This window comes from Taudactylus pleione, unplaced genomic scaffold (genome assembly GCF_031769625.1).
Source record: "Taudactylus pleione unplaced genomic scaffold, aTauple2 ptg001386l, whole genome shotgun sequence".
Classification (NCBI taxonomy): domain Eukaryota; kingdom Metazoa; phylum Chordata; class Amphibia; order Anura; family Myobatrachidae; genus Taudactylus; species Taudactylus pleione.
Window position 1 is genome coordinate 286,044 of NW_028285786.1, and position 14,711 is coordinate 300,754.

The following is a 14,711-nucleotide window of genomic DNA, read 5'->3' on the forward strand; positions in this document are numbered from 1 at the left end:
TGACTCTTTGTTATCAATTTCCATTGTCTGTTTTGACAACTCACTGTTGCTCAAGTATTAGAAATGATGCGCTGAACTGAAAGTGCATCATTTCTTTTAAAGGTTGGTGTTTTTAGCAAAAATATTCCAAGGACCTCACTTTCCCTGACCGGGAATCGAACCCGGGCCGCGGCGGTGAGAGCGCTGAATCCTAGCCAGTAGACCACCAGGAGGGATGGTTTATTTTGACACTCCATGAAAGAAAAGGAAGTTTCCTGAATGAAGTCCAAAGCAATGGAATGTGAGGGAGTGGGCTACTAGGAATCAGTTTTAGAAGGAAGGAGAGTAAAAATGGTTGTGCATAGCAGTCTTAAATTACACCACACAGCAGCTTTACCTGATGGATGTATAGTACTGGCACGAAAAAATTATTTTGAGGAGCTAGACGTTGAGAGTCCCTGGCTCCATGATAAATTGTTCTGGTGCTAAAGAAAGAAGACATTAATGATTCAGATATCAAATATGGTCTAATTGGTTCTGATGAAAAAAATACTTTTGTACAAGAGCACAAGTCTTTTAGTAGCTAACTGAAAAATATTCACTAAGAAAGGAAGATAGCTGACTCTTTGTTATCAATTTCCATTGTCTGTTTTGACAACTCACTGTTGCTCAAGTATTAGAAATGATGCGCTGAACTGAAAGTGCATCATTTCTTTGAAAGGTTGGTGTTTTTAGCAAAAATATTCCAAGGACCTCACTTTCCCTGACCGGGAATCGAACCCGGGCCAAGGCCGTGAGAGCGCTGAATCCTAGCCAGTAGACCATCAGGGAGGGATGGTTTAGTTTGACACTCCATGTCAAAAAAAATACTTTTGTACAAGAGCACAAGTCTTTTAGTAGCTAACTTAAAAATATTCACTAAGAAAGGAAGATAGCTGACTCTTTGTTATCAATTTCCATTGTCTGTTTTGACAACTCACTGTTGCTCAAGTATTAGAAATGATGCGCTGAACTGAAAGTGCATCATTTCTTTGAAAGGTTGGTGTTTTTAGCAAAAATATTCCAAGGACCTCACTTTCCCTGACCGGGAATCGAACCCGGGCCGCGGCCGTGAGAGCGCTGAATCCTAGCCAGTAGACCACCAGGGAGGGATGGTTTAGTTTGACACTCCATGTCAAAAAAAATACTTTTGTACAAGAGCACAAGTCTTTTAGTAGCTAACTAAAAAATATTCACTAAGAAAGGAAGATAGCTGACTCTTTGTTATCAATTTCCATTGTCTGTTTTGACAACTCACTGTTGCTCAAGTATTAGAAATGATGCGCTGAACTGAAAGTGCATCATTTCTTTGAAAGGTTGGTGTTTTTAGCAAAAATATTCCAAGGACCTCACTTTCCCTGACCGGGAATCGAACCCGGGCCGCTGCGGTGAGAGCGCTGAATCCTAGCCAGTAGACCACCAGGGAGGGATGGTTTAGTTTGACACTCCATGTCAAAAAAAATACTTTTGTACAAGAGCACAAGTCTTTTAGTAGCTAACTGAAAAATATTCACTAAGAAAGGAAGATAGCTGACTCTTTGTTATCAATTTCCATTGTCTGTTTTGACAACTCACTGTTGCTCAAGTATTAGAAATGATGCGCTGAACTGAAAGCGCATCATTTCTTTGAAAGGTTGGTGTTTTTGGCAAAAATATTCCGAGGACCTCACTTTCCCTGACCGGGAATCGAACCCGTGCCGCGGCGGTGAGAGCGCCGAATCCTAGCCACTAGACCACCAGGGAGGGATGGTTTAGTTTGACACTCCATGAAAGAAAAGGAAGTTTCCTGAATGAAGTCCAAAGCAATGGAATGTGAGGGAGTGAGCTACTAGGAATCAGTTTTAGAATGAAGGAGAGTAAAAATGGTTGTGCATAGCAGTCTTAAATTACACCACACAGCAGCTTTACCTGATGGATGTATAGTACTGGCACGAAAAAATTATTTTGAGGAGCTAGACGTTGAGAGTCCCTGGCTCCATGATAAATTGTTCTGGTGCTAAAGAAAGAAGACATTAATGACTCAGATATCAAATATGGTCTAATTGGTTCTGATGAAAAAAATACTTTTGTACAAGAGCACAAGTCTTTTAGTAGCTAACTGAAAAATATTCACTAAGAAAGGAAGATAGCTGACTCTTTGTTATCAATTTCCATTGTCTGTTTTGACAACTCACTGTTGCTCAAGTATTAGAAATGATGCGCTGAACTGAAAGTGCATCATTTCTTTGAAAGGTTGGTGTTTTTGGCAAAAATATTCCAAGGACCTCACTTTCCCTGACAGGGAATCGAACCCGGGCCGCGGCGGTGAGAGCGCCGAATCCTAGCCACTAGACCACCAGGGAGGGATGGTTTACTTTGACACTCCATGAAAGAAAAGGAAGTTTCCTGAATGAAGTCCAAAGCAATGGAATGTGAGGGAGTGGGCTACTAGGAATCAGTTTTAGAAGGAAGGAGAGTAAAAATGGTTGTGCATAGCAGTCTTAAATTACACCACACAGCAGCTTTACCTGATGGATGTATAGTACTGGCACGAAAAAATTATTTTGAGGAGCTAGACGTTGAGAGTCCCTGGCTCCATGATAAACTGTTCTGGTGTTAAAGAAAGAAGACATTAATGACTCAGATATCAAATATGGTCTAATTGGTTCTGATGAAAAAAATACTTTTGTACAAGAGCACAAGTCTTTTAGTAGCTAACTGAAAAATATTCACTAAGAAAGGAAGATAGCTGACTCTTTGTTATCAATTTCCATTGTCTGTTTTGACAACTCACTGTTGCTCAAGTATTAGAAATGATGCGCTGAACTGAAAGTGCATCATTTCTTTTAAAGGTTGGTGTTTTTAGCAAAAATATTCCAAGGACCTCACTTTCCCTGACCGGGAATCGAACCCGGGCCGCGGCGGTGAGAGCGCTGAATCCTAGCCAGTAGACCACCAGGAGGGATGGTTTAGTTTGACACTCCATGTCAAAAAAAATACTTTTGTACAAGAGCACAAGTCTTTTAGTAGCTAACTGAAAAATATTCACTAAGAAAGGAAGATAGCTGACTCTTTGTTATCAATTTCCATTGTCTGTTTTGACAACTCACTGTTGCTCAAGTATTAGAAATGATGCGCTGAACTGAAAGTGCATCATTTCTTTGAAAGGTTGGTGTTTTTGGCAAAAATATTCAGAGGACCTCACTTTCCCTGACCGGGAATCGAACCCGGGCCGCGGCGGTGAGAGCACCGAATCCTAGCCACTAGACCACCTGGGAGGGAAGGTTTAGCTTGACACTCCATGAAAGAAAAGGAAGTTTCCTGAATGAAGTCCAAAGCAATGGAATGTGAGGGAGTGGGCTACTTGGAATCAGTTTTAGAAGGAAGGAGAGTAAAAATGGTTGTGCATAGCAGTCTTAAATTACACCACACAGCAGCTTTACCTGATGGATGTATAGTACTGGCACAAAAAAATTATTTTGAGGAGCTAGACATTGAGAGTCCCTGGCTCCATGATAAATTGTTCTGGTGCTAAAGAAAGAAGACATTAATGACTCAGATATCAAATATGGTCTAATTGGTTCTCATGAAAAAAATACTTTTGTACAAGAGCACAAGTCTTTTAGTAGCTAACTGAAAAATATTCACTAAGAAAGGAAGATAGCTGACTCTCTGTTATCAATTTCCATTGTCTGTTTTGACATCTCACTGTTGCTCAAGTATTAGAAATGATGCGCTGAACTGAAAGTGCATCATTTCTTTGAAAGGTTGGTGTTTTTGGCAAAAATATTCCAAGGACCTCACTTTCCCAGCCCGGGAATCGAACCCGGGCCGCGGCGGTGAGAGCGCCGAATCCTAGCCAGTAGACCACCAGGGAGGGATGGTTTAGTTTGACACTCCATGTCAAAAAAAATACTTTTGTACAAGAGCACAAGTCTTTTAGTAGCTAACTGAAAAATATTCACTAAGAAAGGAAGATAGCTGACTCTTTGTTATCAATTTCCATTGTCTGTTTTGACAACTCACTGTTGCTCAAGTATTAGAAATGATGCGCTGAACTGAAAGTGTATCATTTCTTTGAAAGGTTGGTGTTTTTGGCAAAAATATTCCGAGGACCTCACTTTCCCTGACCAGGAATCGAACCCAGGCCGCAGCGGTGAGAGCGCCGAATCCTAGCCACTAGACTACCTGGGAGGGATGGTTTAGTTTGACACTCCATGAAAGAAAAGGAAGTTTCCTGAATGAAGTCCAAAGCAATGGAATGTGAGGGAGTGGGCTACTAGGAATCAGTTTTAGAAGGAAGGAGAGTAAAAATGGTTGTGCATAGCAGTCTTAAATTACACCACACAGCAGCTTTACCTGATGGATGTATAGTACTGGCACGAAAAAATTATTTTGAGGAGCTAGACGTTGAGAGTCCCTGGCTCCATGATAAATTGTTCTGGTGCTAAAGAAAGAAGACATTAATGATTCAGATATCAAATAAGGTCTAATTGGTTCTGATGAAAAAAATACTTTTGTACAAGAGCACAAGTCTTTTAGTAGCTAACTGAAAAATATTCACTAAGAAAGGAAGATAGCTGACTCTTTGTTATCAATTTCCATTGTCTGTTTTGACAACTCACTGTTGCTCAAGTATTAGAAATGATGCGCTGAACTGAAAGTGCATCATTTCTTTGAAAGGTTGGTGTTTTTAGCAAAAATATTCCAAGGACCTCACTTTCCCTGACCGGGAATCGAACCCGGGCCGCGGCGGTGAGAGCGCTGAATCCTAGCCAGTAGACCACCAGGGAGGGATGGTTTAGTTTGACACTCCATGTCAAAAAAAATACTTTTGTACAAGAGCACAAGTCTTTTAGTAGCTAACTGAAAAATATTCACTAAGAAAGGAAGATAGCTGACTCTTTGTTATCAATTTCCATTGTCTGTTTTGACAACTCACTGTTGCTCAAGTATTAGAAATGATGCGCTGAACTGAAAGTGCATCATTTCTTTGAAAGGTTGGTGTTTTTGGCAAAAATATTCAGAGGACCTCACTTTCCCTGACCGGGAATCGAACCCGGGCCGCGGCGGTGAGAGCGCTGAATCCTAGCCACTAGACCACCAGGGAGGGATGGTTTAGTTTGACACTCCATGAAAGAAAAGGAAGTTTCCTGAATGAAGTCCAAAGCAATGGAATGTGAGGGAGTGGGCTACTAGGAATCAGTTTTAGAAGGAAGGAGAGTAAAAATGGTTGTGCATAGCAGTCTTAAATTACACCACACAGCAGCTTTACCTGATGGATGTATAGTACTGGCACGAAAAAATTATTTTGAGGAGCTAGACGTTGAGAGTCCCTGGCTCCATGATAAATTGTTCTGGTGCTAAAGAAAGAAGACATTAATGACTCAGATATCAAATATGGTCTAATTGGTTCTGATGAAAAAAATACTTTTGTACAAGAGCACAAGTCTTTTAGTAGCTAACTGAAAAATATTCACTAAGAAAGGAAGATAGCTGACTCTTTGTTATCAATTTCCATTGTCTGTTTTGACAACTCACTGTTGCTCAAGTATTAGAAATGATGCGCTGAACTGAAAGTGCATCATTTCTTTGAAAGGTTGGTGTTTTTGGCAAAAATATTCCGAGGACCTCACTTTCCCTGACCGGGAATCGAACCCGGGCCGCGGCGGTGAGAGCACCGAATCCTAGCCACTAGACCACCTGGGAGGGAAGGTTTAGCTTGACACTCCATGAAAGAAAAGGAAGTTTCCTGAATGAAGTCCAAAGCAATGGAATGTGAGGGAGTGGGCTACTTGGAATCAGTTTTAGAAGGAAGGAGAGTAAAAATGGTTGTGCATAGCAGTCTTAAATTACACCACACAGCAGCTTTACCTGATGGATGTATAGTACTGGCACAAAAAAATTATTTTGAGGAGCTAGACATTGAGAGTCCCTGGCTCCATGATAAATTGTTCTGGTGCTAAAGAAAGAAGACATTAATGACTCAGATATCAAATATGGTCTAATTGGTTCTCATGAAAAAAATACTTTTGTACAAGAGCACAAGTCTTTTAGTAGCTAACTGAAAAATATTCACTAAGAAAGGAAGATAGCTGACTCTCTGTTATCAATTTCCATTGTCTGTTTTGACATCTCACTGTTGCTCAAGTATTAGAAATGATGCGCTGAACTGAAAGTGCATCATTTCTTTGAAAGGTTGGTGTTTTTAGCAAAAATATTCCAAGGACCTCACTTTCCCTGACCGGGAATCGAACCCGGGCCGCGGCGGTGAGAGCGCTGAATCCTAGCCAGTAGACCACCAGGGAGGGATGGTTTAGTTTGACACTCCATGTCAAAAAAAATACTTTTGTACAAGAGCACAAGTCTTTTAGTAGCTAACTGAAAAATATTCACTAAGAAAGGAAGATAGCTGACTCTTTGTTATCAATTTCCATTGTCTGTTTTGACAACTCACTGTTGCTCAAGTATTAGAAATGATGCGCTGAACTGAAAGTGCATCATTTCTTTGAAAGGTTGGTGTTTTTGGCAAAAATATTCAGAGGACCTCACTTTCCCTGACCGGGAATCGAACCCGGGCCGCGGCGGTGAGAGCGCTGAATCCTAGCCACTAGACCACCAGGGAGGGATGGTTTAGTTTGACACTCCATGAAAGAAAAGGAAGTTTCCTGAATGAAGTCCAAAGCAATGGAATGTGAGGGAGTGGGCTACTAGGAATCAGTTTTAGAAGGAAGGAGAGTAAAAATGGTTGTGCATAGCAGTCTTAAATTACACCACACAGCAGCTTTACCTGATGGATGTATAGTACTGGCACGAAAAAATTATTTTGAGGAGCTAGACGTTGAGAGTCCCTGGCTCCATGATAAATTGTTCTGGTGCTAAAGAAAGAAGACATTAATGACTCAGATATCAAATATGGTCTAATTGGTTCTGATGAAAAAAATACTTTTGTACAAGAGCACAAGTCTTTTAGTAGCTAACTGAAAAATATTCACTAAGAAAGGAAGATAGCTGACTCTTTGTTATCAATTTCCATTGTCTGTTTTGACAACTCACTGTTGCTCAAGTATTAGAAATGATGCGCTGAACTGAAAGTGCATCATTTCTTTGAAAGGTTGGTGTTTTTGGCAAAAATATTCCGAGGACCTCACTTTCCCTGACCGGGAATCGAACGCGGGCCGCGGCGGTGAGAGCACCGAATCCTAGCCACTAGACCACCTGGGAGGGAAGGTTTAGCTTGACACTCCATGAAAGAAAAGGAAGTTTCCTGAATGAAGTCCAAAGCAATGGAATGTGAGGGAGTGGGCTACTTGGAATCAGTTTTAGAAGGAAGGAGAGTAAAAATGGTTGTGCATAGCAGTCTTAAATTACACCACACAGCAGCTTTACCTGATGGATGTATAGTACTGGCACAAAAAAATTATTTTGAGGAGCTAGACATTGAGAGTCCCTGGCTCCATGATAAATTGTTCTGGTGCTAAAGAAAGAAGACATTAATGACTCAGATATCAAATATGGTCTAATTGGTTCTCATGAAAAAAATACTTTTGTACAAGAGCACAAGTCTTTTAGTAGCTAACTGAAAAATATTCACTAAGAAAGGAAGATAGCTGACTCTCTGTTATCAATTTCCATTGTCTGTTTTGACATCTCACTGTTGCTCAAGTATTAGAAATGATGCGCTGAACTGAAAGTGCATCATTTCTTTGAAAGGTTGGTGTTTTTGGCAAAAATATTCCAAGGACCTCACTTTCCCAGCCCGGGAATCGAACCCGGGCCGCGGCGGTGAGAGCGCCGAATCCTAGCCAGTAGACCACCAGGGAGGGATGGTTTAGTTTGACACTCCATGTCAAAAAAAATACTTTTGTACAAGAGCACAAGTCTTTTAGTAGCTAACTTAAAAATATTCACTAAGAAAGGAAGATAGCTGACTCTTTGTTATCAATTTCCATTGTCTGTTTTGACAACTCACTCTTGCTCAAGTATTAGAAATGATGCGCTGAACTGAAAGTGCATCATTTCTTTGAAAGGTTGGTGTTTTTGGCAAAAATATTCCGAGGACCTCACTTTCCCTGACCAGGAATCGAACCCAGGCCGCAGCGGTGAGAGCGCCGAATCCTAGCCACTAGACCACCTGGGAGGGATGGTTTAGTTTGACACTCCATGAAAGAAAAGGAAGTTTCCTGAATGAAGTCCAAAGCAATGGAATGTGAGGGAGTGGGCTACTAGGAATCAGTTTTAGAAGGAAGGAGAGTAAAATTGGTTGTGCATAGCAGTCTTAAATTACACCACACAGCAGCTTTACCTGATGGATGTATAGTACTGGCACGAAAAAATTATTTTGAGGAGCTAGACGTTGAGAGTCCCTGGCTCCATGATAAATTGTTCTGGTGCTAAAGAAAGAAGACATTAATGATTCAGATATCAAATATGGTCTAATTGGTTCTGATGAAAAAAATACTTTTGTACAAGAGCACAAGTCTTTTAGTAGCTAACTGAAAAATATTCACTAAGAAAGGAAGATAGCTGACTCTTTGTTATCAATTTCCATTGTCTGTTTTGACAACTCACTGTTGCTCAAGTATTAGAAATGATGCGCTGAACTGAAAGTGCATCATTTCTTTGAAAGGTTGGTGTTTTTAGCAAAAATATTCCAAGGACCTCACTTTCCCTGACCGGGAATCGAACCCGGGCCGCGGCGGTGAGAGCGCTGAATCCTAGCCAGTAGACCACCAGGGAGGGATGGTTTAGTTTGACACTCCATGTCAAAAAAAATACTTTTGTACAAGAGCACAAGTCTTTTAGTAGCTAACTGAAAAATATTCACTAAGAAAGGAAGATAGCTGACTCTTTGTTATCAATTTCCATTGTCTGTTTTGACAACTCACTCTTGCTCAAGTATTAGAAATGATGCGCTGAACTGAAAGTGCATCATTTCTTTGAAAGGTTGGTGTTTTTGGCAAAAATATTCCGAGGACCTCACTTTCCCTGACCCGGAATCGAACCCGGGCCGCGGCGGTGAGAGCGCCGAATCCTAGCCACTAGACCACCAGGGAGGGATGGTTTAGTTTGACACTCCATGAAAGAAAAGGAAGTTTCCTGAATGAAGTCCAAAGCAATGGAATGTGAGGGAGTGGGCTACTAGGAATCAGTTTTAGAATGAAGGAGAGTAAAAATGGTTGTGCATAGCAGTCTTAAATTACACCACACAGCAGCTTTACCTGATGGATGTATAGTACTGGCACGAAAAAATTATTTTGAGGAGCTAGACGTTGAGAGTCCCTGGCTCCATGATAAATTGTTCTGGTGCTAAAGAAAGAAGACATTAATGACTCAGATATCAAATATGGTCTAATTGGTTCTGATGAAAAAAATACTTTTGTACAAGAGCACAAGTCTTTTAGTAGCTAACTGAAAAATATTCACTAAGAAAGGAAGATAGCTGACTCTTTGTTATCAATTTCCATTGTCTGTTTTGACAACTCACTGTTGCTCAAGTATTAGAAATGATGCGCTGAACTGAAAGTGTATCATTTCTTTGAAAGGTTGGTGTTTTTGGCAAAAATATTCCGAGGACCTCACTTTCCCTGACCAGGAATCGAACCCAGGCCGCAGCGGTGAGAGCGCCGAATCCTAGCCACTAGACCACCTGGGAGGGATGGTTTAGTTTGACACTCCATGAAAGAAAAGGAAGTTTCCTGAATGAAGTCCAAAGCAATGGAATGTGAGGGAGTGGGCTACTAGGAATCAGTTTTAGAAGGAAGGAGAGTAAAAATGGTTGTGCATAGCAGTCTTAAATTACACCACACAGCAGCTTTACCTGATGGATGTATAGTACTGGCACGAAAAAATTATTTTGAGGAGCTAGACGTAGAGAGTCCCTGGCTCCATGATAAATTGTTCTGGTGCTAAAGAAAGAAGACATTAATGACTCAGATATCAAATATGGTCTAATTGGTTCTGATGAAAAAAATACTTTTGTACAAGAGCACAAGTCTTTTAGTAGCTAACTGAAAAATATTCACTAAGAAAGGAAGATAGCTGACTCTTTGTTATCAATTTCCATTGTCTGTTTTGACAACTCACTGTTGCTCAAGTATTAGAAATGATGCGCTGAACTGAAAGTGCATCATTTCTTTGAAAGGTTGGTGTTTTTGGCAAAAATATTCCGAGGACCTCACTTTCCCTGACCGGGAATCGAACGCGGGCCGCGGCGGTGAGAGCACCGAATCCTAGCCACTAGACCACCTGGGAGGGAAGGTTTAGCTTGACACTCCATGAAAGAAAAGGAAGTTTCCTGAATGAAGTCCAAAGCAATGGAATGTGAGGGAGTGGGCTACTTGGAATCAGTTTTAGAAGGAAGGAGAGTAAAAATGGTTGTGCATAGCAGTCTTAAATTACACCACACAGCAGCTTTACCTGATGGATGTATAGTACTGGCACAAAAAAATTATTTTGAGGAGCTAGACATTGAGAGTCCCTGGCTCCATGATAAATTGTTCTGGTGCTAAAGAAAGAAGACATTAATGACTCAGATATCAAATATGGTCTAATTGGTTCTCATGAAAAAAATACTTTTGTACAAGAGCACAAGTCTTTTAGTAGCTAACTGAAAAATATTCACTAAGAAAGGAAGATAGCTGACTCTCTGTTATCAATTTCCATTGTCTGTTTTGACATCTCACTGTTGCTCAAGTATTAGAAATGATGCGCTGAACTGAAAGTGCATCATTTCTTTGAAAGGTTGGTGTTTTTGGCAAAAATATTCCAAGGACCTCACTTTCCCAGCCCGGGAATCGAACCCGGGCCGCGGCGGTGAGAGCGCCGAATCCTAGCCAGTAGACCACCAGGGAGGGATGGTTTAGTTTGACACTCCATGTCAAAAAAAATACTTTTGTACAAGAGCACAAGTCTTTTAGTAGCTAACTGAAAAATATTCACTAAGAAAGGAAGATAGCTGACTCTTTGTTATCAATTTCCATTGTCTGTTTTGACAACTCACTGTTGCTCAAGTATTAGAAATGATGCGCTGAACTGAAAGTGTATCATTTCTTTGAAAGGTTGGTGTTTTTGGCAAAAATATTCCGAGGACCTCACTTTCCCTGACCAGGAATCGAACCCAGGCCGCAGCGGTGAGAGCGCCGAATCCTAGCCACTAGACCACCTGGGAGGGATGGTTTAGTTTGACACTCCATGAAAGAAAAGGAAGTTTCCTGAATGAAGTCCAAAGCAATGGAATGTGAGGGAGTGGGCTACTAGGAATCAGTTTTAGAAGGAAGGAGAGTAAAAATGGTTGTGCATAGCAGTCTTAAATTACACCACACAGCAGCTTTACCTGATGGATGTATAGTACTGGCACGAAAAAATTATTTTGAGGAGCTAGACGTTGAGAGTCCCTGGCTCCATGATAAATTGTTCTGGTGCTAAAGAAAGAAGACATTAATGATTCAGATATCAAATAAGGTCTAATTGGTTCTGATGAAAAAAATACTTTTGTACAAGAGCACAAGTCTTTTAGTAGCTAACTGAAAAATATTCACTAAGAAAGGAAGATAGCTGACTCTTTGTTATCAATTTCCATTGTCGGTTTTGACAACTCACTGTTGCTCAAGTATTAGAAATGATGCGCTGAACTGAAAGTGCATCATTTCTTTGAAAGGTTGGTGTTTTTAGCAAAAATATTCCAAGGACCTCACTTTCCCTGACCGGGAATCGAACCCGGGCCGCGGCGGTGAGAGCGCTGAATCCTAGCCAGTAGACCACCAGGGAGGGATGGTTTAGTTTGACACTCCATGTCAAAAAAAATACTTTTGTACAAGAGCACAAGTCTTTTAGTAGCTAACTTAAAAATATTCACTAAGAAAGGAAGATAGCTGACTCTTTGTTATCAATTTCCATTGTCTGTTTTGACAACTCACTCTTGCTCAAGTATTAGAAATGATGCGCTGAACTGAAAGTGCATCATTTCTTTGAAAGGTTGGTGTTTTTGGCAAAAATATTCTGAGGACCTCACTTTCCCTGACCAGGAATCGAACCCAGGCCGCAGCGGTGAGAGCGCCGAATCCTAGCCACTAGACCACCTGGGAGGGATGGTTTAGTTTGACACTCCATGAAAGAAAAGGAAGTTTCCTGAATGAAGTCCAAAGCAATGGAATGTGAGGGAGTGGGCTACTAGGAATCAGTTTTAGAAGGAGAGTAAAATTGGTTGTGCATAGCAGTCTTAAATTACACCACACAGCAGCTTTACCTGATGGATGTATAGTACGGGCACGAAAAAATTATTTTGAGGAGCTAGACGTTGAGAGTCCCTGGCTCCATGATAAATTGTTCTGGTGCTAAAGAAAGAAGACATTAATGATTCAGATATCAAATATGGTCTAATTGGTTCTGATGAAAAAAATACTTTTGTACAAGAGCACAAGTCTTTTAGTAGCTAACTGAAAAATATTCACTAAGAAAGGAAGATAGCTGACTCTTTGTTATCAATTTCCATTGTCTGTTTTGACAACTCACTGTTGCTCAAGTATTAGAAATGATGCGCTGAACTGAAAGTGCATCATTTCTTTGAAAGGTTGGTGTTTTTAGCAAAAATATTCCAAGGACCTCACTTTCCCTGACCGGGAATCGAACCCGGGCCGCGGCGGTGAGAGCGCTGAATCCTAGCCAGTAGACCACCAGGGAGGGATGGTTTAGTTTGACACTCCATGTCAAAAAAAATACTTTTGTACAAGAGCACAAGTCTTTTAGTAGCTAACTGAAAAATATTCACTAAGAAAGGAAGATAGCTGACTCTTTGTTATCAATTTCCATTGTCTGTTTTGACAACTCACTGTTGCTCAAGTATTAGAAATGATGCGCTGAACTGAAAGTGCATCATTTCTTTGAAAGGTTGGTGTTTTTGGCAAAAATATTCCGAGGACCTCACTTTCCCTGACCCGGAATCGAACCCGGGCCGCGGCGGTGAGAGCGCCGAATCCTAGCCACTAGACCACCAGGGAGGGATGGTTTAGTTTGACACTCCATGAAAGAAAAGGAAGTTTCCTGAATGAAGTCCAAAGCAATGGAATGTGAGGGAGTGGGCTACTAGGAATCAGTTTTAGAATGAAGGAGAGTAAAAATGGTTGTGCATAGCAGTCTTAAATTACACCACACAGCAGCTTTACCTGATGGATGTATAGTACTGGCACGAAAAAATTATTTTGAGGAGCTAGACGTTGAGAGTCCCTGGCTCCATGATAAATTGTTCTGGTGCTAAAGAAAGAAGACATTAATGACTCAGATATCAAATATGGTCTAATTGGTTCTGATGAAAAAAATACTTTTGTACAAGAGCACAAGTCTTTTAGTAGCTAACTGAAAAATATTCACTAAGAAAGGAAGATAGCTGACTCTTTGTTATCAATTTCCATTGTCTGTTTTGACAACTCACTGTTGCTCAAGTATTAGAAATGATGCGCTGAACTGAAAGTGTATCATTTCTTTGAAAGGTTGGTGTTTTTGGCAAAAATATTCCGAGGACCTCACTTTCCCTGACCAGGAATCGAACCCAGGCCGCAGCGGTGAGAGCGCCGAATCCTAGCCACTAGACCACCTGGGAGGGATGGTTTAGTTTGACACTCCATGAAAGAAAAGGAAGTTTCCTGAATGAAGTCCAAAGCAATGGAATGTGAGGGAGTGGGCTACTAGGAATCAGTTTTAGAAGGAAGGAGAGTAAAAATGGTTGTGCATAGCAGTCTTAAATTACACCACACAGCAGCTTTACCTGATGGATGTATAGTACTGGCACGAAAAAATTATTTTGAGGAGCTAGACGTTGAGAGTCCCTGGCTCCATGATAAATTGTTCTGGTGCTAAAGAAAGAAGACATTAATGATTCAGATATCAAATAAGGTCTAATTGGTTCTGATGAAAAAAATACTTTTGTACAAGAGCACAAGTCTTTTAGTAGCTAACTGAAAAATATTCACTAAGAAAGGAAGATAGCTGACTCTTTGTTATCAATTTCCATTGTCTGTTTTGACAACTCACTGTTGCTCAAGTATTAGAAATGATGCGCTGAACTGAAAGTGCATCATTTCTTTGAAAGGTTGGTGTTTTTAGCAAAAATATTCCAAGGACCTCACTTTCCCTGACCGGGAATCGAACCCGGGCCGCGGCGGTGAGAGCGCTGAATCCTAGCCAGTAGACCACCAGGGAGGGATGGTTTAGTTTGACACTCCATGTCAAAAAAAATACTTTTGTACAAGAGCACAAGTCTTTTAGTAGCTAACTTAAAAATATTCACTAAGAAAGGAAGATAGCTGACTCTTTGTTATCAATTTCCATTGTCTGTTTTGACAACTCACTCTTGCTCAAGTATTAGAAATGATGCGCTGAACTGAAAGTGCATCATTTCTTTGAAAGGTTGGTGTTTTTAGCAAAAATATTCCAAGGACCTCACTTTCCCTGACCGGGAATCGAACCCGGGCCGCGGCCGTGAGAGCGCTGAATCCTAGCCAGTAGACCACCAGGGAGGGATGGTTTAGTTTGACACTCCATGTCAAAAAAAATACTTTTGTACAAGAGCACAAGTCTTTTAGTAGCTAACTGAAAAATATTCACTAAGAAAGGAAGATAGCTGACTCTTTGTTATCAATTTCCATTGTCTGTTTTGACAACTCACTGTTGCTCAAGTATTAGAAATGATGCGCTGAACTGAAAGTGCATCATTTCTT

At 40.7% G+C, this 14,711-nt stretch overlaps 2 non-coding genes across 2 annotated transcripts; both read right to left on the minus strand.

Annotated features, from left to right (window-relative positions):
• Positions 1-5,035: 5,035 nt before the first annotated feature.
• On the minus strand, positions 5,036-5,107 carry TRNAE-CUC (transfer RNA glutamic acid (anticodon CUC)). The gene has a single exon. It is a non-coding gene; the product is annotated as a tRNA-Glu (tRNA).
• A 1,443-nt stretch (positions 5,108-6,550) lies between these two features.
• Positions 6,551-6,622, minus strand: TRNAE-CUC (transfer RNA glutamic acid (anticodon CUC)). The gene has a single exon. It is a non-coding gene; the product is annotated as a tRNA-Glu (tRNA).
• Positions 6,623-14,711: the final 8,089 nt, after the last annotated feature.